The following is a 26,846-nucleotide window of genomic DNA, read 5'->3' on the forward strand; positions in this document are numbered from 1 at the left end:
TACAGCCCCTTGGGGGGGGGGGCCTGCTGGCTCACTCCCCAGAGGAGGGGAGGGAGAGACCCCAACCATTGCTCCTGCTGCTGGGGATGCCGCCACCACCTCCACCTGAGAAGGGTCCTTCCTGGTGGCCACCAGACTGCTGCCTGGAGCTGCTGCGGAGCTGCTGGAGCCCTGAGGAGAAGAAGAGGACCATCTGCCAGTGGGGGAGCGTGTAGGAATTCTACAGACCACCGTGGAGGGGGCCCTCCCGGACTGAGTAACTTTTGAACTGTGCTCTTGTGGTGGGGGTCTAGACTGTGTTTGTGCAGACACAAGGGGTGTGGTGTGGAGCCTGCCCCCTGGTCCATCTGTGTCCCCCTCCCCTCCCCACCACCACCATCATCGTTGCCCCCTCCATCACCCCCACTGGCTACTTACCATCTACCTTGAGCTCCTGCCTCTGGGATTTCAGCTGCTCACCTAGGCTTGCTACGCACTGTTGCCACCATTGGGCCTGATACAGCAGCCAGCTTCCAAGGACTTTCTTTTTGTTACAAGCGCACGTGGGTGCACGTACCCCCCCCTTTTCGGACTGACCCCCTCCCCCCTGCAGCAAGCCCCCAGCTTTGCCCCTGCTGCCTACCCATTTTCCCCTTGCTGCCTTTTGCCCCTCCCCCCTTGCCCCAGCCCCTCGCTAGCTCCAGTTTGTTTGCCTGCCCCGCCCTTTCCCTCTGCAGCTTTTGTTTGACCCGCCCCAGCCTCTGACGCTAGCCCCGTAGTTCCTCTGCCCCATTTCCCGCCTGGTTGCTCCCTTCCCCCTGCGGTCCCCTTGTCCTGATTAGCCCCTCCCCTCGTGCGCCCATGTCCCCTCCTATGCGCTTGTACCCCTCCCCGTTTTAGTTTGATTCTGTCTCACTGCACCCCCCCAATGCTGTTATATCCTCCCTTCCTTGGTGCAACAAGAGGAGCCAGAAACCTTCCCTGAGTCGGTGACTGACCCCTAGCCCTTGATAGCCCCCCAATCCACCCCCCCCTTTTTTTGGCGCCCTCCTCCTCTGCCTACAGCCTAGTGGGGAGGAGTGGTTGACTTGCTTCCCTCTTCCCTAACCCCCCTCCAGTGTTTGCTCTCCCCCCATCCTCATTATGGCAGGGGACGAGGAGAGAGAACCCTCGGGCAGACCCTGCTGCCCCTCCTCCACCCGCCCCACCATCACCCCCCCAGCCTCTACCTCAACCGCCGCTGCTGAGCCACCTATTACCACCCCTGCTGGAGCGCTGGCAGCGGTGGGTAACGAGGTGACCTCTGCTGCTGCCACGTCCCTCGCCCCCTCTGACTCTGGGAGAGTCCCCCCCAGCCAGCAGGAAGGGCCAGGGCACAAAGAAGGGTAAAGGCCCCGCTAAAAAAGCCAGGCCCTCCATGGCAGGGGGTGCCCCCACTGCCGCGGCCCCACAACAGGCCGCGGCGTCCCTCCCTGCTGTTCCCTCCACCAGCTCTGTAGGTGTCCCACCCCCAGCTCCCAGGGCATACGCCCAGGTGGCGGCGGCCCCCCCCACCTGCCGCTACATCATCTCCCCCATCCACCGCCTCTGCTACCGTCTATAGCGGCCGGGGCCCCTTCCCCACCTTGACCAGGAAGCACGGTGTCCGTTGCCTCCTGGTACCCGCCTCGCCCCACATGGAGACCTACGTGCGGGCGTTGGCGAGGGTGGTGGGGCCCACGGCCATTGTGGCGGCCTCCAAGATGTACGGAAAGGTCATCTTCCTAGCATCGGAGGACGCCGCCCAGGAGGCAGTGGAGAAGGGCCTGGCGGTGGGGGGCGTGTATGTCCCCCTGGAGTCGCTAGAAGACCTGGGCACCCGACTGGTCCTGACTTCTGTCCCTCCCTCCCTTCCTTCCAAATGCCGCCCTGTTACCCGCCCTCTCTACCCTGGGGAGGCCGATCTCTGTGGTCAGCCCTCTCCCATTGGGCTGCAAAGACCCCGCCCTCCGTCATGTCTTCTCGTTCTGCCGGCAGGTACAGTTACAACTGCCGCCGGCGGCATGTGACGGTGAGGCGCTCGAGGGGTCCTTCTTGGTCCCCTACCGGGGGCCCGCTACCGGGTGCATTATTCAACGGGGGAGGCCCGGTGCTACCTCTGCTGGGCGATAGGACACGTCCAGAGGGTCTGCCCCTTGGCCTGGCACGGAGGGACATCTGGGACCCCCGAGGCCCCGTCGTCGCTGGTGCCCCTAGCTGCCCGGCGCCCAAAGCCGCCCCTCCTCCTTTCCGGCCCACCAACGCTCCCGCTCGGGCCCAAGGGGTATCTCCCCCAGTGCACCACGAGCGAGAGAGCCCCGCCCCCGCCGCCTGCGATCTGGCGGGGCCTGTGGAGGAGGGTGAGGTAGGGATATCGCCGGGCATAGAAGAGGGCATGCCCCAGAGAGAATCCTCCCTCCTACATGCTGCCCCACCATTACCTCCCCGAGTCCCTAAACCTTCGCTCTTGCTCCCTGACCCGACTCCTGTTAGCCAGCCCCCAGATGATGCCATGGAGGACTGATCCTTAGTGCAGGGGAAGCGGGGCAAGCGGAAGGCTCGAGCTCCGCTCCTTCCATCTGATGCGGTAGCCCCCCGGAAGACCAGGAAGGGGGGCACCGATGCTGAGCCTTCCGCTTTGCCCCCGGGTAGGTTTTGTCCACCATTACCAGCTGGGAAAGACGTGGCAGCATCGGAGGAAAGCACTACCCCTCCTCCGGTGTCCCTTCCTATGGAAGCCCCTGATGGAGCCCCTCTCGCCCCCTTACAATCTGAAGCCCCTGCATGCACCAAGGGGAGCGTCGCTTCGGGTGCAGGCAGGGAGAACCCTGGGGTGGTGGAAGGTGATCTCCCTTCCATTTATGAGGAGATCGAGGCCCTGGGTCTGACCCCGGTTACCCAGGGGGAGGACGACCCTCTGCCAGCAGGCCTCGATCTGAGCGACCTTGCCTCAGCCCCCCCCTTTCCCCATGTTCTGTCCTCTTACCCACTGCTTCCACTCCCGCCTCTGAGGAGCCCCTGGACTCTTCCACCAACCCGGCTGCAGGTGGCACCCCGCTAGCGGCCGCCGAGCCTCTTGAGGCGACGGCCAGTGCCATGCAACCGGGACCCGAGTCGCCAGGGGACTCCCTCGTGGCTGAGGGGCAGCCGACCCCCTTCCTGGGTGGGGGCCCCGTCGTTGATTCTCCACCTATGGATGCCGTAGCCTTACCATCTGCCTTGGAGCACGAGTCCGGCATCGCCGAGGGCCCACCTCCCTCCCTGCAAATCCCTGAGCCCCTTTGTGGAGTGCCACTCCCCCCACCCAGTGGCCTGGCTGCTGGGGCCCCTGATCCCACTATCGCCCCTTCTCCTGTCCCTATTCCTGACTCCGACCCCGCCCCTGACACCGACCCCATCCCTGTCCCCTCCACTTCCCATGATGCTATTGTCGCCCCTGGGGTTGTCTCCTTCCATATCCCAGAGGATGACCCCCAAGGAGCGGCCTTTGTTTTTCCCTGTCCCGACCCACCAAGGGCTGCTATTTTCCCTCCGCCGCCCCCCATTGAGCCAGGGTCTGAGATGGGCCACGTGGCGCCAGCCCATCGGACGCCACGTCGAGGGTCTGCCCCCTGCTTGCCCATCTCGGTGGGCCATGGGGCTGAGACAGGGGCCCCGCTGGGGGATAGCCATAGATCGATAACCCCACCCCCCCATACGCTGAGAGAGGAGCTACGGGAATTCCTTGAGGACGTCCGTGGCTCCCGCAACAAGGTATAGCTTGCACTCCAGTGATGGGAGGATTTCCATCAGATCCTCCAGGCCGCGAGGGCCCTCATGGGGGAGGGTAAGAGGACCGGGAGGCAGGCCGCCGCGGCCTACCAACGGGTCCACCTCTTCCGTGACTCCTTAATCGCCTAATCGGGGTAGGTCACGGATTGTTGCGCGGCCCGACGGAGGCCGTGGGTGTCTCTGCTAGCGAGGACCCCCCCCAGCCCTCCTCATGGCACCGATCATCTTCGCAACATTAAACACCCGGGGCTGTAGGATGGGTCTCCGCAGGAGCCAGGTGCTCTCCTTCCTTCGGGGGGGTGGGGGGGTACTCTGTGATTTTTCTGCAGGAGACCCATACGGATCCGGCCGCTGAAGCTAGCTGGCGGCTGGAGTGGGGGGACAGGGTCTATTTTAGCCACCTCACAGTTCGTACGGCTGGAGTGGCGACCCTGTTCTCCCCCGACCTACGGCCGGAGGTGCTGGGGGTTGCCGAGGCTGTGCCAGGCCACCTGCTGCACCTCCGGGTCTGCATGGAGGGGCTTGTGGTTAATCTCGTCAACGTTTATGCCCCGACATTGGGCCCGGAGAGGTTGTGTTTTTATCAGCAGGCGTCCGCCTTCCTCGGCACCTTGGATCCTCGCGAGTGCCTGGTCCTGGGCGGGGACTTTAACGCCACCCTTGAGGAACGGGACCGCTCGGGGACCGAGCAGCACCCGGCCGCCACGGATGTCCTCCGGGAGATCGTCGAACATCACTCCCTGGTGGACGTCTGGCGCGACCACCACCCGGATGACGTTTCGACATTCACTTTTGTCCGGGTGGAAGTCCATCGGTCGTACCACTCCCGGTTGGACCGCATCTATATGTCACGCTTCCATCTTTCCCGGGCCCATTCCTCCAGCGTCCAGCCGGCCCCTTTTTTCAGATCACCATCTAGCCACCGTGACAGCCTCTCTCTGCGCGGAGAGGCTGGGGCCGGCCTATTGGCACTTTAATAATAGCTTGTTGGAGGATGTGGGCTTCGTGGTGTCCTTCCGGGAGTTCTGGCTGGCCTGGCGAGGGCAGCGGCGTGCCTTTCCCTCGGCGTGGCGGTGGTGGGACCTGGGGAAGGTGCGCGCCCGGCTCTTCTGCCATGACTACACCCGGGGCGCCAGCCGACAGAGGGATGTGGCGATAGGGCAGTTGGAACGGGAGGTCTTAGAGCTGGAGAGGCGTCTGGCCGCCAGCCCCGGTGATCCATCCCTCTGCGGAGCATGCCGGGAGAAGCAGGAAGAGCTGCAGACCCTCGAGGCCCATCAGGCCCAAGGTGCCTTTGTTCGATCCCGCATCCGCCTCCTTCGGGAGATGGATCACAGCTCCCGCTTCTTCTACGCCCTGGAGAAGAAGAGGGGGGCTAAGAAGCACGTCACCTGCCTTCTAGCAGAGGACGGCACCCCCCTCACAGATCCGGCGGAAATGTGCGGGAGGGCCAGGGCCTTCTACGCAAGCCTTTTCTCCCCGGATCCGACCGATCCTAACGCTTGCAGAATGCTCTGGGATGAACTCCCGACGGTCAGCGCGGGCGACCGAGACCGGCTGGAACTGCCTCTCACTCTGGCCGAGTTCTCGGAAGCCCTCCGCTGCATGCCCACCAATAAATCTCCGGGCATGGACGGGCTGACTGTGGAGTTCTACCACGTGTTTTGGGACGTCCTCGGCCCGGACCTTGTCACCGTCTGGGCCGAGTCCTTGCAGGGCGGGGTCCTCCCTCTTTTGTGCAGGCGAGCCATGCTCACCTTATTGCCGAAGAAGGGGGACCTCCGCGATTTACGGAATTGGCGTCCCATCTCGCTCCTCAGCACGGACTATAAAATCGTAGCGAAGGCCATCTCGCTGCGGCTAGGGTCCGTGCTGGCGGACGTGATCCACCCAGACCAGACCTACACCGTCCCGGGCCGCACCATCTTCGACAACTTGTATCTGGTCCGGGACCTCTTGGAACTCGGGTGTAGGGATGGTCTGTCGTTCGCTCTCCTGTCCCTGGATCAGGAGAAGGCGTTCGACAGGCTGGACCACGGGTATCTCCTGGGCACTCTGCGAGCGTTTGGCTTCGGGCCCCAGTTTGTGGGTTTTCTCCAGGTGCTGTACGCCTCCACAGAGTGTTTGGTCAGGCTCAACTGGACCCTGACTGAACCGGTCAGCTTCAGACAAGGAGTATGTCAAGGGTGCCCCCTCTCGGGCCAGCTGTATGCTCTGGCGATCGAGCCCTTCCTCTGTCTCCTCCATAGGAGGTTGGCAGGGTTGGTGCTGTGGGAGCCGGAGCTGCGGCTGGTCCTGTCGGCGTACGCCGACGACGTGCTCCTCGTGGTCCAGGACCCGGGCGATTTGGTGCGGGTGGAGGCTTGCCAGACCATCTATTCGGCGGCCTCCTCCTCCCGGGTCAACTGGGTCAAGAGCTCTGGCCTGGTGGTAGGGGACGGGTGGCAGGCGAGCTCCCTCCCACCCACGCTTCAGGCCATCCGGTGGAGCGCGGGTCCGCTGCTCTATCTCGGCGTTTACCTTTCTGCCACGCGTCCGTCTCCGCCGGAGAACTGGCTAGGTTTAGAGGGCAGAGTGTCGGAGCGGCTCCGGAAATGGACAGGACTGCTCCGGTGTCTCTCCCTTCGAGGGAGAGCACTGGTGCTCAATCAACTAGTCCTGTCCATGCTCTGGTACCGGCTCAACACCCTGGTCCCGGCCCCGGGCTTCCTGACCACCCTACGGATGTTGATTCTGGAGTTCTTTTGGTCAGGACTGCACTGGGTCTCTGCAGGGGTTCTCCATCTACCCGTGGAGGAGGGAGGGCAGGGCCTGAAGTGTCTGCGCACTCAGGTCCACGTCTTCCGCCTCCAGGCCCTGCAGAGGCTCCTTTATGGTGCAGGTAGTCCAGCATGGAGCGTATTGGCGCACGCCTTCCTGCGCCGCTTCCGAGGGCTCCGATATGACCGGCAGCTCCTTTGTCTCCATCTGAGAGGTCTTCCGCGAGGCCTCTCCGAGCTGCCGGTCTTCTACCAGGACCTCCTCCAGACCTGGAAACTGTTTTCAGTGACCAGGTCCGTGGCGGCCACCGTGGGGGCAGATCTCCTCGCGGAGCCCCTGCTATACAACCCCCAGCTTCGTGTGCAGGTGGCGGAGTCCCCCATGGTGCGCCAGAGGTTGGTCCTAGCAGAAGTCACCAAAGTCGGAGACCTCCTGGACTACGACCGGGGAGACTGGCTGGATCCCCTGACGCTCGCTCAGCACATGGGGCTCTCCAGACCTCGTACTCCCCGGCGTGTACTTCAGGAGGTGAGGGACGCTTTGCCACCCGCTGCTCGGGACTATCTCGACCGGGTCCTGCGAGAGGGCACGCCCCGCCCACCCTCCACTCCGAGCCCTCCAGACTTTTTCATCGGGCCCCTACCCCGTGGACCCAACCAGCCCCCTCCCCGTCCATTCGCCATGAGCCAGCTGCACCATCTGCAGCCAGTTCTGTTCCGGACCGCGCCAAGGAAACATCTATACATGCTCGTGCTCCATGTTCTTCATGTCCTCACCCTCGCGTCCCCTCCTGATACGAAGTGGCGGGACCTTCTGCCACCTCTGGAGGGTGAGGAGCCCCGGTGGGCCAGCCTTTATTCTGCTCTGATCCCGAAGCCCACCGGGGACATCAGTTGGCGGCTCCTTCACGGAGCCGTGAGCACAGGCGTGTACTTGGCGCGGTTTACCCCTATCCCAGACACCTGCCCCTTTTGCGTGAGGGAAACCTTGGCGCATGTTTACCTGGAGTGCGCCAGGCTGCAGCCCCTATTCCGGCTCCTCACGGATCTTTTGTTAAGATTTTGGTTGCACTTTTCTCCTCACCTTTTTATTTATGCACTCCCTATCCATTGCCCCACAAAGTCGCAGGACCTCCTGGTCAACCTCCTTCCCTGGCCCTAGCGAAACTGGCCATCTATAAAACCAGAGTGAGGAGGTTGGCCGATGGAGTTTCCTGTGACTGTGCGGCGTATTTCAAGTCCTCCGTTCTTTCACATTTCCGGGCAGAGTTCCTCTGGGCGGCGTCCACTGGCTCCCTTGACGCCTTCGAGGAGCAGTGGGCGCTGTCCGGGGTTCTCTGCTCGGTATCCCCATCTGGTTCGCTTCGTTTGACCCTTTGACCTCACTCCTGTCCCTGTTCTTTTATTAGTTGTCCCCCGTAATTTTTTGGTCTCCAGGTCCTGTGGACCCTCCCCTTAGGCTGGGGGGGGATCCTTTATCCACTTCCTGGATCCCAATAGGTCTGGTCACTCAGGGAACAGAAAACTACTCATCCAGTGACCAGTATATTTGACCTCTACCAGACTCCTGTACCCCACTGGTCTGGGTCTGTCACAATCTAGAGAACTGTGATTTACACTCAAGTTTAGACTCATGACTGGAAACATCTTTTATTGCACAATTACAACTCAAGTCATAAAAGTAATGCTTATGAGAATTGAAAGATTCTTCTCTTTCCAGGTAAACTAAGTATTTCAATGTCAGGCTAAAATGTCAGTTCATGCTGCAACAGATGTACAGGCATCTTGTTATCTTTTTGAATATGAACACTCCGAGAGCATGCCTCCATCCCAGTCTATAGTACATACAACACTTCTCCCGATAAGAGACGTGGAGCTTCCTGCAGGTCTTTCTGGACCTAGCACTGGCTAGAAATGACTCCCAGCTGACTCCCTAGATAATTCCATTCCAGATCCTACATTCTTCTGCAAAAGTAGTTTTGCTTAGAAATTTTGGGGGTGGGGAGACAGGCACAAACTAATCTTACCTGTAATTTGCAGAGCAAAGAGTTTCTGAAAATGTCTGCATAATTGAGAACTAATTCTCTGTGGCCCTTCTACCATTCGTCAATCATTGTGTGGAAATGTCACGCTTGAGTGTCTTTATGTGCAACATTTAAACATGTTTGGTACAATATTAAAGGTAGTTTCCTTCTCCAGAATCAAACCTGCATGAGGAAATCTAGACTCTGGTAATCTGTTTTCCCTATTGTGCAGTGCATGGATAAACTGTGCCAAAATCTATCCTCAGTCACAAACCCTTTGGAGTTGATGGATTGTGTAACTGGGCAGAATTTGGCCTGTTATATTAAAGAGACGAGTAAATAATTAATTGAAAATTAATGCAAATTTCATGAGCAAGCTGGAGAAACTACTTAGCTCCATAGAAAGTCTGCTTACCAAACCTCTCCCTGAGAAGACTGAACTACATACATTACAGGAGCAGAACAAACTCATTGGCTGAACATAGCCTGTAGGCCTGACCCTGCTGCTAACTGGTGGTGAAAGCAGTAGCCCTATAAAAATGTACCTTTTCCTATGTATGCCATACATCACACAGAGAACTTCTATTGATGTCAGTGTTGCTCTCAGAACTTAAACCCTGATATACTGACTGCACTTATGTAAGACAAGGATTATGTGAATATCTCAACTTTTCTTCTAGTTTCAAGGAGGTTCTAGCACTTTTGTGAGATTATTAATAGAGTTAGAAATGTCAGTATTTAGTCAATAACTCGTTTACCCACCGGGAGATTCTTGTAGCTCTCTGGCAAAAATGCAAAAAACATGTTGTGTTTCCATTGCTGACCTGTTTGGTGTAGTTTACTTTATTACTATCTTCATTGCTTCCTTCAGTTGTGATTCACTCCTGCAAGGGGATGAGCACCTCCCAGAAAATGATGATAATTTTCATCATCTATTGACTTTAACTGAGGGTTTGTCTATACAATGCTTTACTTTTCACCAGAAGGGCATACATTTTAGTGTGTCGCACAGTAACTGGTTCACATGGACCCTGCTAGCACTCACCAAAAGTCCCCTAGTGCTTGTTAATGTAGTCCCATTTCAAACAGTATATTATAGAATGGCTGACCCCAGTATATAAATTAAGTCCAGTGCCCCGGTGCTAGGACAGGTGCTCCCGTTTGGCCAGTTAAAGAGTGTGGGGCAGCACTTGGGGACTATAAAGGATGAGAGGGAGACCCAGGAAGAGAGAGAGACTTGTGAAACAAAACTGAGAGAGAGGGATGGATGGATGGATGGATGGATGTTAGCTGGGAGTCAAGGGTAGGTAAGAACCATCAGAAACTGTATGTTTGGGATCTGGGAGAAGACAAGAAAACTAATAAGAGGTTTGCTGGATGATGTCCGTAAGCCAGAGAGACTGGTCTGGAGAAGGGTGAGGGCAGTGGCTACAGCAGAGGAGGGAGATGCCTGGTGGCTCTGAACTGGAGCCAAGGGCCAAAGAGGGCTGAAGGCAGGGGAGGAGCCTAACCATTGATATCTCCAGGGTCAGAGAGCTGGGCCTAGAGGAACTATGAGAGGATCAGGGGAGTGAGGGATGCTCACCTGCCAAGGAGGCTCCCCAATACAGTGGTTGTGGGAGTTCCTGCTGGGAAGAGTGGGGTTGCACTCCATTTGGAAGGGATGGGGTGGCTGGTCCTGTTAAAAAGGACTGGGAGTTCCAGAGTGGTTGAAGGCACTGGTGTATATGTGGGGCCTTGTGGGATGAAACATCGGTGATCTTAATGGCTGCTCTCACTTAGGAGAGAAATGGTTGGGGACTTTCATTATGGACTGTTTTGCAGTACGTTTTGATAATAAAACCATGTTGATGGACTAGAGGATAAGCTTGTATGGCATTACTAGGGACTTAGAAAGGGGAAATGGAGGCAGGGTGCCTGTTGTGCTGTTCCCTGCTGCAGAAGGGCACTCCAGACATGGCTGCCCATTGATACAGAACTATTAGTGTGTGCTAGGGAAATTCTGTTGTTTGCTAGCAGGGTTGACACTTCCAGTTAGCATGTGACATGCGAGTGTAGAATGAAATTTACACTGCTCTAATGTAGACTAAAGCGCCCTGTGGATAAGCCCTGAGAGAGACAGCATCATGCAATGGATAGGCCAGAGGTCAGCAACCTTTCAGAAGTGGTGTGCTGCGTCTTCATTTATTCACTCTAATTTAAGGTTTCACGTGCCAGTCATACATTTTAACGTTTTTAGAAGGTCTCTTTCTATAAGTCTATAATATAGAACTAAACTATTGTTGTATGGAAAGTAAATAATGTTTTTAAAATGTTTAAGAAGCTTCATTTAAAATTAAATTAAAATTCAGAGCCCTCCAGACCGGTGGCTTGGATCCGGGCAGTGTGAGTGCCACTGAAAATCAGCTTGTGTGCCTCAGCTTCCCTCTGTAAAATGGAGATAATTATACTTCCTTTGATTTTTAAAGCAGGCCTTGAAATGTGAAGGTGACTGATCAGAGCGAAATATTTTTAATAATACAGAATCTCTCAAGAGGTGCTCAGCACCTTGCAGGGTCTGGCCCTTACCTGGAAATCTAGATTTAGTCACAATTATCAATATCCGATATGTTTAATTATTTTTGTCCCAGTGAAGATCTATAGCCCGAGTTCACTTTTTTGCACAGCTTTATGGTCGGTCACAACCATTTGTCAAACTAAATCATTCCTTGACAGCTTTTGAGACACACTTGCTGTCTTCAATCGATTCCATAGTTTCTGGCACATACTTTCAGTGCTCGCTTTCCAAATCTGTTTCACATTTCCATGAGTTTCGTCATGCTCTCTAGTAGCAAAGCCCCCATACAATTTAATTGTTGACAGCTGTCATGAAAACTATTTTATGATTCCTTTGTTGTTCCTCTTGCTGAGTATGTGGAATTGCTACATTAAGAACTACTTGGCTGTGTCACACATCCAAGGAAGAAGTTTTCAGATTGTTTAAATGTTTTTTAAAAATTGTTGTTGTTATGCTATTCACAGGTAAATAGCCATTAAAACAGGCAGACATAAAGGTCTGTAAATGCAGAAAAATTATGCAGATTATTGGTCCAATAATTCCATATGCATGTGTATGTAGAGGTATTTATTGTTATAAACTGATCCAGAGAGGACACTAGTTAGTGGTGGTGTTTCTGCCTACTTGTCACACACAGTCAGATGATTTAATTACTTGGGCTGTCTTTGTGTGTGTGTGTGACTCTCACTCTATATGAATGAGATTGACACCCTGCATACATACAGCACAAGACAGTGCGGTGTTGGCAAAAGGCTGTTGTCTTCTGTGTTTCTTGAGCTGTTTAGCATTGCAAGCATTTTACTTGATGCTTCAGTGGTGGGCACATAAAGACCTGGCTAAACAGAAATGGTTTGTTTTTTCCTTTTTTTTAGAAAATATCTGTGTCATAGGTGGTGACAAAAAATTCAGCCATCCAAAATCATTCCCACTTTTTATGTGACCAAAAAATCACTATGTTGAATACATTCTTTATACCAGAGAGGTAGAACAAAAGAACAGTGCCCAACACTGTGTCCAGATAGCGGTGGGCTGTGGTGCCTGGGTGGCGGGTATCCTAGGCCGGGGGAGGCTGTGCCTCCCACAATAGTCTGGCATGGCCCTGCCCATGCTACGCCCCTAGGCCCCTTCCTGCAGTTCCTTCCTGGTTCCCCCTCTTCCATAGTCCAGGCTGGCTAGGGCTGGGATGGGCAGAGGGCCAGTGCCACAGAAACTCGGGCGGCTGGGGTTGGGGCCGAGCTCAGGGTGCTGGGACTGCGCTGCCTGGGGTTGGGGGCCCACCTGGAGCTCTGGGGCTGGGATTCTGTGGCTGCGCTGCCCAGCAGCCCTAAGCTCTGGGGCTGGGGGCTATGCGACCATGCTGCTCAGAATTCCGGGGCTGGGGTTGGGGGCCCTCAGGTGGTCTGAGGCTGGGGCATTGCGGGGGGTGCTCTGGGCTCCTACAGGAGAGGGAGGGCAGAAGGGGAAGGCAAGGGGTGGAGCCTGAGGCAAAAGCGGAAGGGCCAGGGGCTAGCTAGTTCACTGGCCACCCATGCTGTGGTCTGTCTAGTAAAGCTTGCATTCTGTAAAGCTCTAAGGAGAAAACTCTTTTCTCATGTCTGCTAGGCACACAGCTCTGATCTGATAAGTCTGCTCTGTGCTAAATTCCTACTGTGGATGTATAGTATAGATATACAGTATAGTATAGAGTGGACGGTGTGATGGATTCCCCCCGGGATGCCATCTGGAACTGGGGTACCACTGAACCCCCCCTGAACCACCAGCCTAGGCTCCCTTTATCCTGTATTGCTGTGACAAGCTGCTAAGCCCTCTCCAGCACACATACACACCCAGCTGCAGTTACATGCAGATGCTGTAACCAGCCCTACATAGGAAGGCTCCAGTGAGGGAACTTCCCAGCTACTCAGGCATGCACCCCCTCTGGAATGTAAACCCAAAATTATACCGTCTTGCACTGCATGGGGAACTATACAGCATAAGCTCATGAAATTTACCCCCTCCCTCAATGTGGAGAAATACACAACAGTTTTCTGCCCCGAGTTCTGACTCCCACACACTGGTTTTAGACAAAAGCAAAAACAAGTTTATTAACTACAAAAGATAGATTTTAAGTGATTATAAAGGGATAGCAAACAGGTCAAAGCATATTACCTAGCAAATAAACAAAAACACAAACTAAGCTTAATATACTAAAGAGATGGATATGAATAGCAGATCCTCATCCTAAGTGATGATACAAGCAGGCTGCAGATTTCTAAGGGGCAAGCTGCACTTGCTTACAGCTTGGAATCCCCAGGTGTTCCATTCATAGGCTAAAAATACCATTAGCCTGGGTCCAGCACTTCCCCAGTTCAGTCTTTGTTCCTCAGGTGTTTCTAGGAGTCTCTTTGGGTGAGGAGTCAGTGAAGAACCATGATGATTTCACTCCCCTGCCTTATATAGCTTTGCGTATGGTGGGAACCCTTTGTTTCAAAGCTTGATTCCCACACCAGCCAGTGGAAAAATACTGCTATCCCATGATGGAGTCCAGCACCAGGTGACCTGGTCATATGTCCCTGTAGTGTCGCAGCCATTACTTGGAGGTTGTCTGCAGTGTCCTCAGGACAGCTGCCCAGGTGTGAAATAAGCTTCTTTTAAGGCCTATTGTTTTCTCTGATGTCCCTTCCTCACCCAACCTTTCAGACTGAAAGCATCTTGTGTAGTGGGTGTTCCCCAGGTGTAAACACATTTGTAATACAGATACATAGTCAATATTCCTAACTTCAGATACAAAAATGATACATGCATTCAAATAGGATAATCATATTCAGTAAAGCATAAACTTTTCACTGATATCTCACATGACCCATCTTGCATAAAATGCATCATAATTATGCCATAATCATATCATAATAATATCTCTATGAAGAATATGGGGTGCAGTGTCGCAGACGGCATATGCGCAAACTCTCACTGACATCAATGGCCTTTCAGTGCAGAGCAGTGTGTCACTCGTGCTTCACTGTGGAGAGCTGAGAGCAGAATTTTGAACCCATTGATGTTCATGCAGGTGCAGAGTGATCTGCATCTTCGTTATCAGTAAATCACTTGGGGGAGAAAATGACATTTGTTTGATAAATACTGTAATATCTTTTACAAAAGATCCTACAATGATTGTTTCTCTGGCACCCTGATTGTACATACTGCTTTAGAGTAGTAAAAGTATACAAACAGGGTTGCTATCTAACACACCTGTACAGTATAATAGGTATATGTATATGGGTAGTTTATCTCATCTTTTGTAAGATATAGGTATTTATGAAAACTGATGTTTCAAGTAGAAGTGGATTAAAGGTTAAGATTCAGGGATGACTGGATCCTGGGTTTTGGTTCACCCCATTATAGAGATATGTGCCAGTGCAAAGTCTGGGTCCCATTTAGATTTTTTGACCACCTACCACCACCAAAAGTTTGTTGGGGAGCATTCAGGTCTGGGGTTTCAGTTCTCTATAGTAAAGAGAAATTCAGATCTGGATCTGGGTTCAGAAATCTACTTCCCATTCAATCCCAAAGATTAGGTGAGTTTGGATCTAGGTTTTGTTTAGGGCCCATCTCTAGTTTAAATGTCTCCTCAGTCTTATACAGAAAAATGTCTCTAGCTATGTAAGCTAGTATGGGGATAGTAATACTGCACGTTTCTTGTAGTGATATAGAAAATGCCTAATCATTTAAGGGTTTGAATCCATCTCTTTATGTAGAGATGACACTTTTACTTCCCTTTTTATGACCAACCAGATCTTTATCTAGAACCACCAAGAAACATAAATAAAAGGGAAGAGGATTGTGAAGTGGAAGAAAATCAGTATTTTTCAGACAGAACTCTTTTAAACGTCACCTGTGAATTCAGCCAGGGAGTGGCCAGTGGAACAGAAGAACTCAACTCTGTATCTGTCCAGGGCTTTTTCCTGCTGCAATAGTTTCTGAGCAAATTCCTACCTCGTTTCTACATGAGATCTCTGGAATCAGGAGTATGTGGAGGAAGAATCCTCTTGTGAGGAAGGGATTCTGGTGTAAATTCTTGGCTCTGCCACTGACTCCCTGTGTGGCCTTGAGCAAGTCAGTTAATCTCTGTGCTTCAGTTCCCCTTCTGTAAAATGGGGATAATAGTACAATACTTCCTTGTCCCACTCTTTTGTCTTTGTCTGTTTAGAATGCAAGCTTATTGGGCAGGGACTGACTCTTGACTGCATGTTTTAGTCTTCAGTTAATCGTTCCTTTTCTCCTCACTGGAGTAAGTGATAACTGGTAATTTTGCTATAGGCCAGTAAATATGGTCATCTTGTTTATTTTTGCCTACATAATATATGACAGCAGATGGAGCTCTCTCTTCATCTATTCATGTGTGCTTTAATGTCAGTACTTTTATAAATTCTACTGTTGTAATTACTTTGTCAGCACCTGCTACTGCTGCTCCATGTACTGTATCTTGCCACTTTCATATCATTCCACAGCACTAAAATTTGTGGGGGGAGGAAATTGATCCAGAACAGCTTCACCTTTCCCTTCCCTTCTAGTAAATATTGTGCAATCTTCTTGTTTTCTGATATATTTTTAACTTCTAACATGGGTTAGAGGGAATCCAATGCCAATTTCTCTTGTTTTTCTTTCTAATTGGTTTTATTTTTGTGGCAACACAAGGACTCAAAAGTCCCTTGCCAAATCTGAAGAGAAATTGTCTACCTTCAGTGGAGCATGAAGCAGGTATTATCAAGAAGATTTTGAAGGGTTTGTGATTATGGCACAGATCTGGCCCCAAATCTCAGTTGGGGTAAGTCAGCATAGCTCCACCGAAGTCATCTTACACCAGCTGAGAACCAGCTCCTGGTCAGCCCTGCCACAAACTTCCTGTGTGACCTTGGTAAAGTCATCTTAACTCTTTTGTACCTCAGTTTCCCCATCTGTAAAATGAGATAACTATATCATAAGGGTGCTTTGAGGTTTAACATTTGGAAAATGCTTTCATATATGAAATGCTGAGTGTTGATCACAGCCATGAAATCAGTCTGTGCATGATACTTAGCTTTCCCTCCTTCCCCCTCAGCCTGAGACTTATTTCCATCCCTATGTAAACAGGAGGAATATAAAGTAAATGGATGTTTGTTTCTCTCACTCCTCCACCCTTCTTGTGTTACTTGAGGCCCTGATTCTGCAACTCCTCAATGGGGCTTTATGTGGTCATAATAGTCAGCTCATGTTCTATCAATGGCAAGATCAGAGCCAGGGCTGGCTCTGGCTTTCTGGCCGCCCCAAGCAAAAAAAAAACCCTGCGGTGCCCCGGCTAGCGGGGGGAGGGGGAGGGAGCGGGGAGAGAGAGAGAAGGGGGGCGGCCAGGGCTTCAGCGGGGCGCTACCACGTGGCCCCTCCTGCTGTGCCCCCTGCCGGGAGGGCTCTGCACCACTCTGGTCGGCGGGGAGGGAAGGACGCGGGCTGCCCTGCCGGGCTTGCTGCAGGGCGCTCCCGTCCTCCACACCGCTGCCCCCTACAGGGCGGCCGGAGCGGAACAACAACAAAACAAAACAAAAAAAGCAGCCGTGCTACCCTAGGATTGGGCGGAATGCCGCCTCCTACAAGCTGCCGCCCCAAGCACCAGCTTGCTCGGCTGGTGCCTGGAGCCGGCCCTGATCAGAGCCTTAGACTGGACACCCTACAGAGGAGGGACCATGACTCCATCTGTTTGTGGCAACTCAGAGTCTCATCCCTAGGTTCTGTTGCTGGCGATGTTACTAACTCATTTTAAATCGCTGGTCATTTTAGGCACCCATGTCACATGTGAGAAAGTTTAACCAAAGCCAGGCACCTAAGCGTGGCCTGATCTTTCAGAGATGCTAAGTACTTAAAAATCCAACTGAATCTCAGTTCCTCTGAAAATCAGGCCACTTGTGGGTTTAGGTAAGTAACTTTAGGCACCTACATTAGAAAATGTTACCCTTAAAGTCAGTGCACCTAAAACTATCTTTAAAATGGGTATAATCTCTATCTCCTGCTATGGTCAGGGAGAGTAGGCACCGCTAGGCTCTACACTCTGAGAGAGAGAGAGAGAAGCAAAAGCCAGAATCCCTTTGGGGAAAGAAACTGTCAGATTCCAACACAGGAGAAACCATCAACCTCCCTCTGCTTCAGAGACTGAGGAGCCCCACAGCTGGAAGCAGAGAGGAGGGATACCTCCTCACAGCAGGAAAAAGAGACCTTGTCTGTTTAGAGAACCTAGGTTTGGTGTGCAGTGGGGAGTGAGACACACACACACACACAGTCTCCTTCAATAGCCGAGGATGAAGAGCTCCCCCCCCACATGTGGGAGATCTCTTGTTTCCAGTACTTGGGAAGTGGGAAGATGTGAATGGAAATCCCCTTAGCATTCAAACCTGGAGAACAGGCGAGAGAGTGGATAACTCTCTTCTCTCCTCCCAGCAGCCAGGACAGCTCCGTATGCAGGGAAGCAATGTGGCTTTGCAAAAAGGGTGTGGCTTGATGGCAGTGATGAGGGTGTGGGTATTATAGGCCTTGCTTTGCTCAGCTGAAAAGGTAGGACTAGGAGGTGGAGAATAGCAAACACTTTGTCTTAGCAGGACTCCAAAAGGAATTCCAGTAGAGCTTTCACTCCCATTTCCCCGGGTCCCCCACCCAGGGCAGGTGGCGGGTCCATGGCTCCCCACAGCTGCCTGGGCGGCTCTTACCATGGCCCAGCTGCGGCTCTCCGGCCTCACCCCCAGGCCAAGCCGGAAGCCAGAGCTGGGTCAGGGTAAGAGCCATGTGGGCAACCGAGGGGAGCAGCGGACCCTCCACCTGCCCTGGGTGTAGGGCTTGGAGGGGACATAGGCTGGGGGCTTCTCTCGCCCCCTCCACTCCCCAGCAGGAGGAAGGGCCCGGACTCCCCAGCCAGGCTCCAGCTTCTGGCTTGGCCAAGGGGTGGGGCCTTGGAGGGAAGAGGAGGGGCAGGGCCAGGGCCACGGAGGGAAGAATCCGTTGTCCTGCCCCTGATCCTTACTTGTTTTGTAAAGTGACATCATGCACACAGGCCTCTGTTCAGCATGGCTCTTAAACACATCCCTAACTTTAAACATGTAGCCTAGTCCCATTGACTTCACTAGGAGAGATCATGTGCTTAAATCAGGCGTGTATTTAAGTCATTTGCTGAATTGGGGCTATATGTGGTGCTATATAATCATTAAAACATCTTTACATTAGTTTCATTTTTTTTTAAAGAAAACTTGGTAGCATGCAAGCATGAAAGTCAACAGTATTGTACACTTTACGTGAAATGCTGGGCAGGTGGTTATATTTGCCAACAAGTAAGGTAACTCAACCCATTTCTCTTCCAATGTTCAATAATTAAACAATGAGAGGCCATGGGCAGTGAATTGCTAAGTGATTATTTCACAATACCAGGTGCCTTCAGCCACCCAAGAAGTGCAAAATCTCTAGGAATGTACTGACAAATGCTTGTTTTGCCTTATTACCATTATACAGGCTAAACATGGAAATGCAAGAAGAATATTTTGGTACATTTTGTAGAAATGATCTTTTTTCCCCAAGAATGATTGTTGAAAGCAGAATAGATTCCGAGGCCAGAAAGGGCCATTGTGATCATCTAGTCCAGGGGTCAGCAACCTTTCAGAGGTGGTGTGCTGAGTCTTCATTTATTCACTCTGATTTAAGGTTTTGCGTGCCGGTAATACATTTTAACGTTTTTAGAAGGTCTCTTTCTATAAGTCTATAATATATAAACAAACTATTGTTGTATGTAAAGTAAATAAGTTTTTTTCAAATGCTTAAGAAGCTTCATTTAAAATTAAATGAAAATGCAGAGCCCCCCCGGACTGGTGGCCAGGACCCAGGCAGAGTGAGTGCCGCTGAAAATCAGCTCGCGTGCTGCCTTCGGCACACGTGCCATAGGTTGCCTACCCCTGATCTAGTCTGATCTCCTGTATAACACAGGCCATAGAACTTTGCCCAAATAATTCCTAGGGCAGATCTTTTAGAAAAACATCCAATCTTGATTTTAAAAAACTGACAGTGATGGATAATCCACCATGACCCTTGATAAATTGTTCCAGTGGTTAATTACTTTAACCATTAAAAGTTTATGCCTTATTCCCAATCTGAATTTGTGTAACTTCTGCTTCCAGCCAGTGGATCATATTATGCTTTTCTCTGGTAGGTGGATGAGCCCATTATTAAATATTTGTGCCCCATGTAGCTACTTACAGATTGTAATCAAGTTACCCTTCTCTTTGTTAACCCAAATAGATACATTCAAAGAGCTCGATCGCTACAAGGTATGTTTTCTAATCCTTTAATAATTCTTGTGGCTCTTCTCTGTTTCCAGTTATCAACATCCTTCCTGAATTGTGGGCACCAGAATTGGACACAGTATAGCAGAAGCAGTTGTACCAGTGCAAAATATAAAGGTAAAATAACCTCTCTACTCCTAGAAAACAGTGGAGAAAGAGGATGCTTTCAAAATGTTATTTTTTTTCCAATTGTTATATTAATTGTGTTCTTGGATTAGCCTTGTAGTGTGGTGTTCAGTTTTCTGAATGTGGGACCCAATCCTGCAACTGGTTCTGTGCAGGCACAGGGGTCTTCTCCACTTGGGTCCAGTTGTGGGATCAGAGCTTTGATTCTGGTTGAATTAAGGGCTGAATAAAGACTCCAGGATTCAATCTGTAATGAATATGAGCAAACACTGAAGAAATTAAATACTTCAGACAAGTGAAAATTAACAGTTCTTTAGTCACAGATGTAATCCTATATGGAAAGCTGCCTCTGTGCTTATAAGATAAGGGTTGCCAGCAGCTGAGAGAGCCTAGAGAAAGATCATTCATATTAGTGAAGTGTGTATGTATTTTTACTACTTTTTTTTTTCCCAGCTGTTCATCTTTTTAATACTCCTGACCTCCAGGTTTAGAACCCAGGCCCTAAATGCTATCATAGTAACAAATGATATATGACTTGGACCTGAGTCCTGTCACCTAGCTAGCTACTAGATGGTCAGACCCCTTCAGATGTGGCATAACTAACTCATAAATATACCAGCAGTATGGGAATAAAAAAATCAAAGCTTAGGGCCAGACTGATCCATACAGCCCCTGAGGAAAGAGTATCCTCAGGCATATCACACATAGAAATGGAGAATTATGGTACCAGAGCCAGAAGAATGAGTGATTCTTGTCTCCCTTGCATCCACATTCCTAGATACCTGATTTCTCTCTCCCTAGCCCTCCCTCACGTTACCCAAATGGTGTCTAGCCATAACAAAGAGTAGGAAAAGTAGCTGGAAAATATGGGGCCTGATTCTCCACAGCTTTACTCCAGTCATACATCAGCGTAACTTCATTGTTTTCAGTGGAATCACACTTGTGTAAAACTAATGGAGACAGAGTGGAGAATCAGGCCCATCCTGTAAATATGAGCAAACAATTCAACATTATTAACAAAGAAGAAAATGATTAACAGATTGCTATTGATCACCCTGATATCTCTGGAATACGATATTCACCTTTCTATCAAATAAGAGGGAGGAGATAGATAAAAGTGAGTCATGCCAGTGGGCTGAGAGAGAGAGATGTCAGCTGGATCAGCTTAGCGTCAGGTGCCCATGAAAAGCAATCATGGGATCAGGGAGAGCAAGGGTAAAAATCACAGATGATACAGTATCCAGAAGTGAGCTCATATACTTATCTCACAACTGCAGGAAGAAAAACATATGTTGATGTGATCCCTAGTTGTCCACCCCCACTTGGAGATGACAAATAAACTTTAAGGGTAGTTCACAGCACTCCTCCTTAGCAGTGTCCTTGACTCTGTAATATAATAGCTGACTAGAGATAACATGCAGAAAAGAGATAAAGTGCTAAAGAGAAGGAGGCAAATCTGCAAAGGTCTGTGGTCGCACACACCCAGGAAAACTCTAAAAAAGGCATGGACAAATTAATGCTGCTGAATCAGCATTAACTTCATTATTTTTCTCCCCAACATGTCTGACCCACATACTTTAGGGGGTCTTCCACAGGCACCAACTCATGAAGTCCTTGGCTCCATATCTCTGAAGAGTCTGGATGAGGGTCACAGGGGGTAGGGAGCCTGTGCGGAAGCAGAGCACCTCTGCTGATCTTGGGGACCTGCTGACTTTTTGGGGGGACAGATGCTCCTGTTATTTATGGGGACAGGGGAAAGACAAGTCCTGTTTCCTCCCTCCATTACCCCTAAAGGAATGATGCTTGGGAAGAATGCATACAAAACCTCACAGAGGGTCTGATTCTGTACCCATTGGGGTCAGTTGTAAAGCTCCTATTGACTTAAATGATGCAGGTTCAGGTCTGGAGTTCTAATCCAATATTTGGGTAACTCTCACAGAAGGGACAGTACGACCCATTTGTTGATATAATCTTTGACACAATGTTTTTCACCTCCCATCCTTCAGAGGTAAGATTCAGTGAAAGAACTTTGACTACATGTTCTTCCATTTCTGTGCCCACAGGTCCTATTAAAACATGTAACAGAACAACCAGCTCTTCAGGGTAAGGCCAGTATGTAAGACCAGTACGTACTCCTGTGCATGTATGGACAGTGTTTGGTGCATGGTGAGCATTTCCACAATACAAATCTAATATTCACACAGGATTCCTACCAAGAACAGCCTCACCATACAATAAACATGCACTCTTACGTCTTAGGTCAAACCTGCTACTTATTGCCAAGGAGTAAACTGTAGCTTGTATATGTGGCCCCCAGGACTGCTCAGTGCTGATAAGTTCAAAGCCAGGCCTGGCTGTCTCCCATAAAATCATTGGCCCAATCCCATTGAAGTCAAAAGGAATCTTGCCATTGACTTTAGTGGACATTAGATTGGACCCTTTAAGGGTTTCTGGAGCCTCTCAAATCCTCTTGTACCATCCAGGCCACCACAAAGCTTTTAAGATGAAAACACAATGAATATCTATTCTTAGAAACTAGGTCCTGTGAGCAATAGCCATGTCAATACGTTGCTACAGCAACATCTTCAGATTTTCCAAATGCGCACATCAATACATATTAATTTCCACAATTTGATTATGAAAGCAGCAACATTGCTTTCCAGGGAATGAAAAAAGAAACTTCCAGAGACATAATAAGGAAGTATTTCATGAGTAACCTGCTCTCTCTCTCCTAAGCATAATTAATTGTATCCTGGAAACAGACTCAGTAACAAAACTAAACAAATGTATACAGATCTTTGAATGGAGAAAACCTATCTGACTGGCAAAAGTCCTAAAAGAAGGTGCCCTAAGTTAGTGATCCAGGGGATTTCACAGTCTTAAACAATGTCACCTTCTACCTATGGCAGAAGAGTATATGGGACAGAATCAGGGCTAAACTTTCAGTGCACAATTGCATATGCCTTATCACAGCTATGCACTCCATTGTTGATCAACCTCTGCATATGACAAACTCATCCTGCTGGGAGACTTTAATGCTAGAGTTGGTAGAGACAGCAGTGGCTGGAGAGGTGTGATTGGACGACATGGAGTGGGAAGGATGAACAACAGTGGACTCCTCTTCTTGGGTACACGCTCTGCTCATCACTAACACCATCTTTAGCAGGACCAGCTCGAGGCACCAGCAAACCAAGCACGTGTTTGGGGCGGCACAATTGTAGGGGCGGCATTCCAGTGAGGTGTTTTGGGGTTTTTTTGGCTTCGGCAATGGCGCTCTTTGAGGTTTTTTTTTGCTTCGGCAGTGGCACTCTTGGAGAGAGTTGTTGGTTTTTTTTTTTTTTTTTTTTTTTTTGCTTGGGGCGGCAAAAAAACCTAGAGCCGGCCCTGATCTTTAGGCAAAATGATAAATATAAAACAACATGGATGCACCCATGGTCCAAACAATGGCACCTGATCGACTATATTATCACCCGCCAATGAGACATCTGTGATGTCAGAATTACCAGAGCCATCTGTGGTGCAGAATGCTGGACAGACCAGAGATTGGTAAGAGCAGTGCTCAACCTACATATAGTCCCTTCACAGCGCAAGTACCCCAAACTCAATAGAACAGCCTTCAACATAGCAAAGCTCAAGCACACCAACTATCAGGTGCAGTTTCAGCAGTCACTTGATGACAAGCTTTTTTCATGCCTGCCAGTCACTGGCAACCCAACAGAAAAATGGAACCAGTTCAAACATGATTATTGACACAGCTAAATCAGTGCAGGGGCCAAAGAAAAGGGTGCACCAGGATTGGTTCCAGGAGAACAACAAGGACATTTCCAAACTCCTAAGTGACAAGCAGAAAGCATTTGCTGAATGGCAGAATGAACTCACTTCCATCTCAAAGAAAGATAGGTTTAAGTACCTTGTGATAGGGTGCTTGGCAAAGGGTTGCTGATTCAGCCCTCTGTCATGCCAGCTCCCATTTAGGGGAATAAATTAGAGCTGGCTGGGGATAACCTGGACCTAATTGGGGAAGCAGAGACCGCTTCCTATTAGCCTGGGGCTGTATAAAAGCCTCAGGGGAAAGAAACCAAGGGGGGAGCAGAAAGAAAGGGAAAAGGTAGGGACTGGAGGTAGCTCTCTGTCTGCAGACAGTGAAGGGCCAACTGTACATGGTGAAATGGTGGTGGGAACAAACCTATGAATAAACTGCACCAGTGGTTACTAATCCCAGGGTGTCAGAGTGACTTTGTGGACCTAGCAGAGGTAGGAGCCAAGGGGGCCCTGCCATGCTTTGCTATGTGGGGCTTATCTAGGATCCATGCCAGAGCAAGTGTTTGGCAGCCTGCAGATGGAGGAGACCCAGCAATGGCTGGTCAAGCAGGAGGAAGAGATGCAGAAGGCAATGCAGAGTTTTCAGCAAGCCCACCAGCTGGAGAGACAGGCCTTGCTCACCTGGCAGGCAGAACAGCAGAAAAGCCTGCAGGATTTCATTCGGGAGCAGGCCGGCATCCAACAGCAGCTTCTCAGAAAGTGGTGAGTCCCACGGGCGGGGATGGTGTTCGGGTGCCAGGCTTAGGACTGTGTAAAATGGGCCCAACGGATGACTCTGACACTTTCCTAGGCACATTTGAGCAGCTAGCCATGGGGACTGGATGGGACAGGGCAACCTGAGCTCTGCGACTGGCTCCCTACCTAGCTGACAAAGCCCAAGCAGCCTACATGGCCCTAAGTGAAGAGCAAGCCAGGAATTATGAAGTGGTAAAGGCAGCCATGCTGGATCGGGTGGGGCCGTCCATGGAGAAGTATCGTCAGAAGTTCCAGTAAGTGAGGTGGATGGGGGGGGGGTTGCAGCCCCGGGCATTCACCCCAAAGCTAATAGACTGGGCCACCCGCTGGCTGAGGCCAGATGCCCAGACAGTGGGGGAGATCATGGATGTGCTCGTCCTAGAGCAGTTTTTACAGGGTGTCCTCGAGAACATAAAGGTGTGGGTGAGGAGGCACCAACCGAATACAGTCGAGGCGGCTGTAATCCTTACGGAGGAGTAGGTGGAGGCGGATTTCCCCAGGAAGGAGGGACAGCCAAGCAAAGAAGCGAAGACTGAGAGAAGGCTGAGAGAACCCGCACCCAGGAAAAGCCCGGAGAACAAATGGGAGGACATCTGAGGGGCTTCCACGTGGTCCAGACTGGTTGTGTGCTGGTAGTGCGGACGACTGGGACACAAGAAGAGGGACTGCCCGCACGTGGATTGTGGGTGGGCAGAGTTTTGTGGCTGGGCAAATGCTGGAGGGCAGGGGAAGGGGTGGAAGCTGTCCACCATTCCAGTAATGGTGGGGAGGAAACACCAGCCAGGCTGGTTGCCTCAGCCTGCTATCTAGTACAAAGGAAGCCGGTGCCGCCGCACAGGTGGATTCCCGGTGCAAAGATGGACATAGAATGCATCCACGAGGATAGGAGGCAATACCCTATGGCCCAGATGCCCCTCGAGGTTCCGGGCAGGATTAAGTGGCAATGGGTTGGGGTAGTAAAGGGCCTGCCTTATCCGGTGGTGGTGGTGGTGGGTACAGACTGGGACCCCTTCCTAGGAGGGAAGGTGGGCAGAGGGAGAATCCCTGAGGATGGGGGTAGAGAACCCTGAGCAGAGAGGCCCTAGACAACAGAGCCCAAGAAGGGAGAGGGAAGTTATGGGTGAGATGTCCACCCCAGGGTCCTTGACCGGAGAGCAAGACCCAGCGGAGGCCCTTATTAGTGGACCTCCAGAGGAAGAGACCCAGGCCCAGTTGGAAGAGCTTGGGAACAGGAGGCCCTGAGTGTCCAGGAGAGGGCCAGGACCAACCCTGAACCCCTGACGGAAAAGAAGGGAGGAAAAACAGGGAAACACCCAGGGGGCTGTGAATGATGCAAGGACCTGTGGGTTGCAGTGGAGCTGTCCACCCACCACACAATGTCGTTTCTGTGGGTGGGGACTTAAGGAACCCCACACGGCAAATACTGGGACTGACCCGAAAGAAGGGAAAAGACTCCCCCATAGAGTCCTCCCCCGGTAGAGGAAGGAGAGGAAGCTGTTGGAGAAGGTGGGGGAGGTGTGTGACAGGGTGCTGGGCAAAGAGTTGCTGATTCAGCCCTCTGTCATGCCAACTCCCATTTAGGGGAATAAATGAGAGCTGGCAGGAGATAACCTGGACCTAACTGAGGAAGCAGAGACAGCTGCTGCCTAATTAGCCTGGGGCTGTATAAAAGCCTCGGGCTGGGGGGGAGCAGAAAGAAAGGGAAAAGGTAGGGAGTGGAAGCAGGGAGGTTGCTCTCTCCTTCCTCCTGCAAATGGTGAAGGACCAGCTGTACATGGTGAAATGGTGGTGGGAACAAGCCTATGAATAAACTGCGCCAGTGGTTACTAACCCCAGGGTCTCAGAGTGACTTTGTGGACCTAGCAGAGGCAGGGGCTACATAGCTACAGAGCAAGACCCAGTCTGAATTTAGGAGAATGCCGGATGAGTGGTGGGAAAGGAAAGCTGCAGAAGTTCAGCATTACACAGATACAAACAAAGCAACGATGTTATTTGAGTCTCTCAAAGTAGTCTATGGACCATCTAAATCTGGCACAGCCCCCTTAAGTTGGCAGATGACAGACACAACCCTCATCAAAGACAAGGAGGGAATGATACAGAGATGGGCTGAACACTTCAGTAGTCCACTCAATAGACCATCCACAGTCAATCGGTGTTTGATCATTTACCCGAGAAACCCATCAAAGAGGATCTCAACCTCCCTTCATCAGTTAAGGAAGTTATGAAAGCCGTCAAACAATTGAACTCTGGCAAAGCATCTGGAAAGGATGGTATTCCAGCAGAATTGTATAAAGTAGCAGGACCCAAGGCTATTGTGGTGTTTCATGAGATCTTGAATAGCATTTCAGAGAATGAAATCTTGTGGCATTTCTTCTAAGATGCTATTATTGTGTCACTGTTCAAAAACAAAGGCAGCAAAGCTGACTGCGGAAACTACAAAGGCATTGCTCTCCGCTGTACAGCAGAGAAAATACTAGCTCACATTCTATTGAACAGACTCATTGCAAACATATCTGTGGAGAATCTGCCAGAAGCGCAGTATGGTTTTGGGCAAGATCATAGTATTAGGGACATGAACTTTATCGTAAGGCAAGTCCAGGAAAAATGTTTAGAGCAGAACATGGACCTGTAAGCAGTTTTCATTGATTTGACCTAAGCTTTTGATATGGTCAGCAGAGAGGGTCTATGGCAGGGGTTGGCAACCTTTCAGAAGTGGTGTGCTGAGTCT

At 50.9% G+C, this 26,846-nt stretch overlaps 1 long non-coding RNA gene across 4 annotated transcripts in view; it reads left to right on the forward strand.

Moving 5' to 3' along the window:
* LOC101948442 (uncharacterized) overlaps positions 1–26,846 on the forward strand; it is a 194,897-nt gene that overhangs the window by 115,116 nt on the left and 52,935 nt on the right. For 3 of the 4 annotated variants that reach the window (XR_010590356.1, XR_010590355.1, XR_256918.4), the window contains one exon: positions 19,471–19,552. This is a non-coding gene — a long non-coding RNA (uncharacterized LOC101948442). Of the gene's footprint in view, positions 1–19,470; positions 19,553–21,624; positions 22,831–26,846 lie in introns of those variants that run through there. The other variant, XR_010590357.1, reaches the window with a different exon arrangement.

The sequence above is a fragment of the Chrysemys picta genome, chromosome 9 (genome assembly GCF_011386835.1).
Source record: "Chrysemys picta bellii isolate R12L10 chromosome 9, ASM1138683v2, whole genome shotgun sequence".
Classification (NCBI taxonomy): Eukaryota; Metazoa; Chordata; order Testudines; family Emydidae; genus Chrysemys; species Chrysemys picta.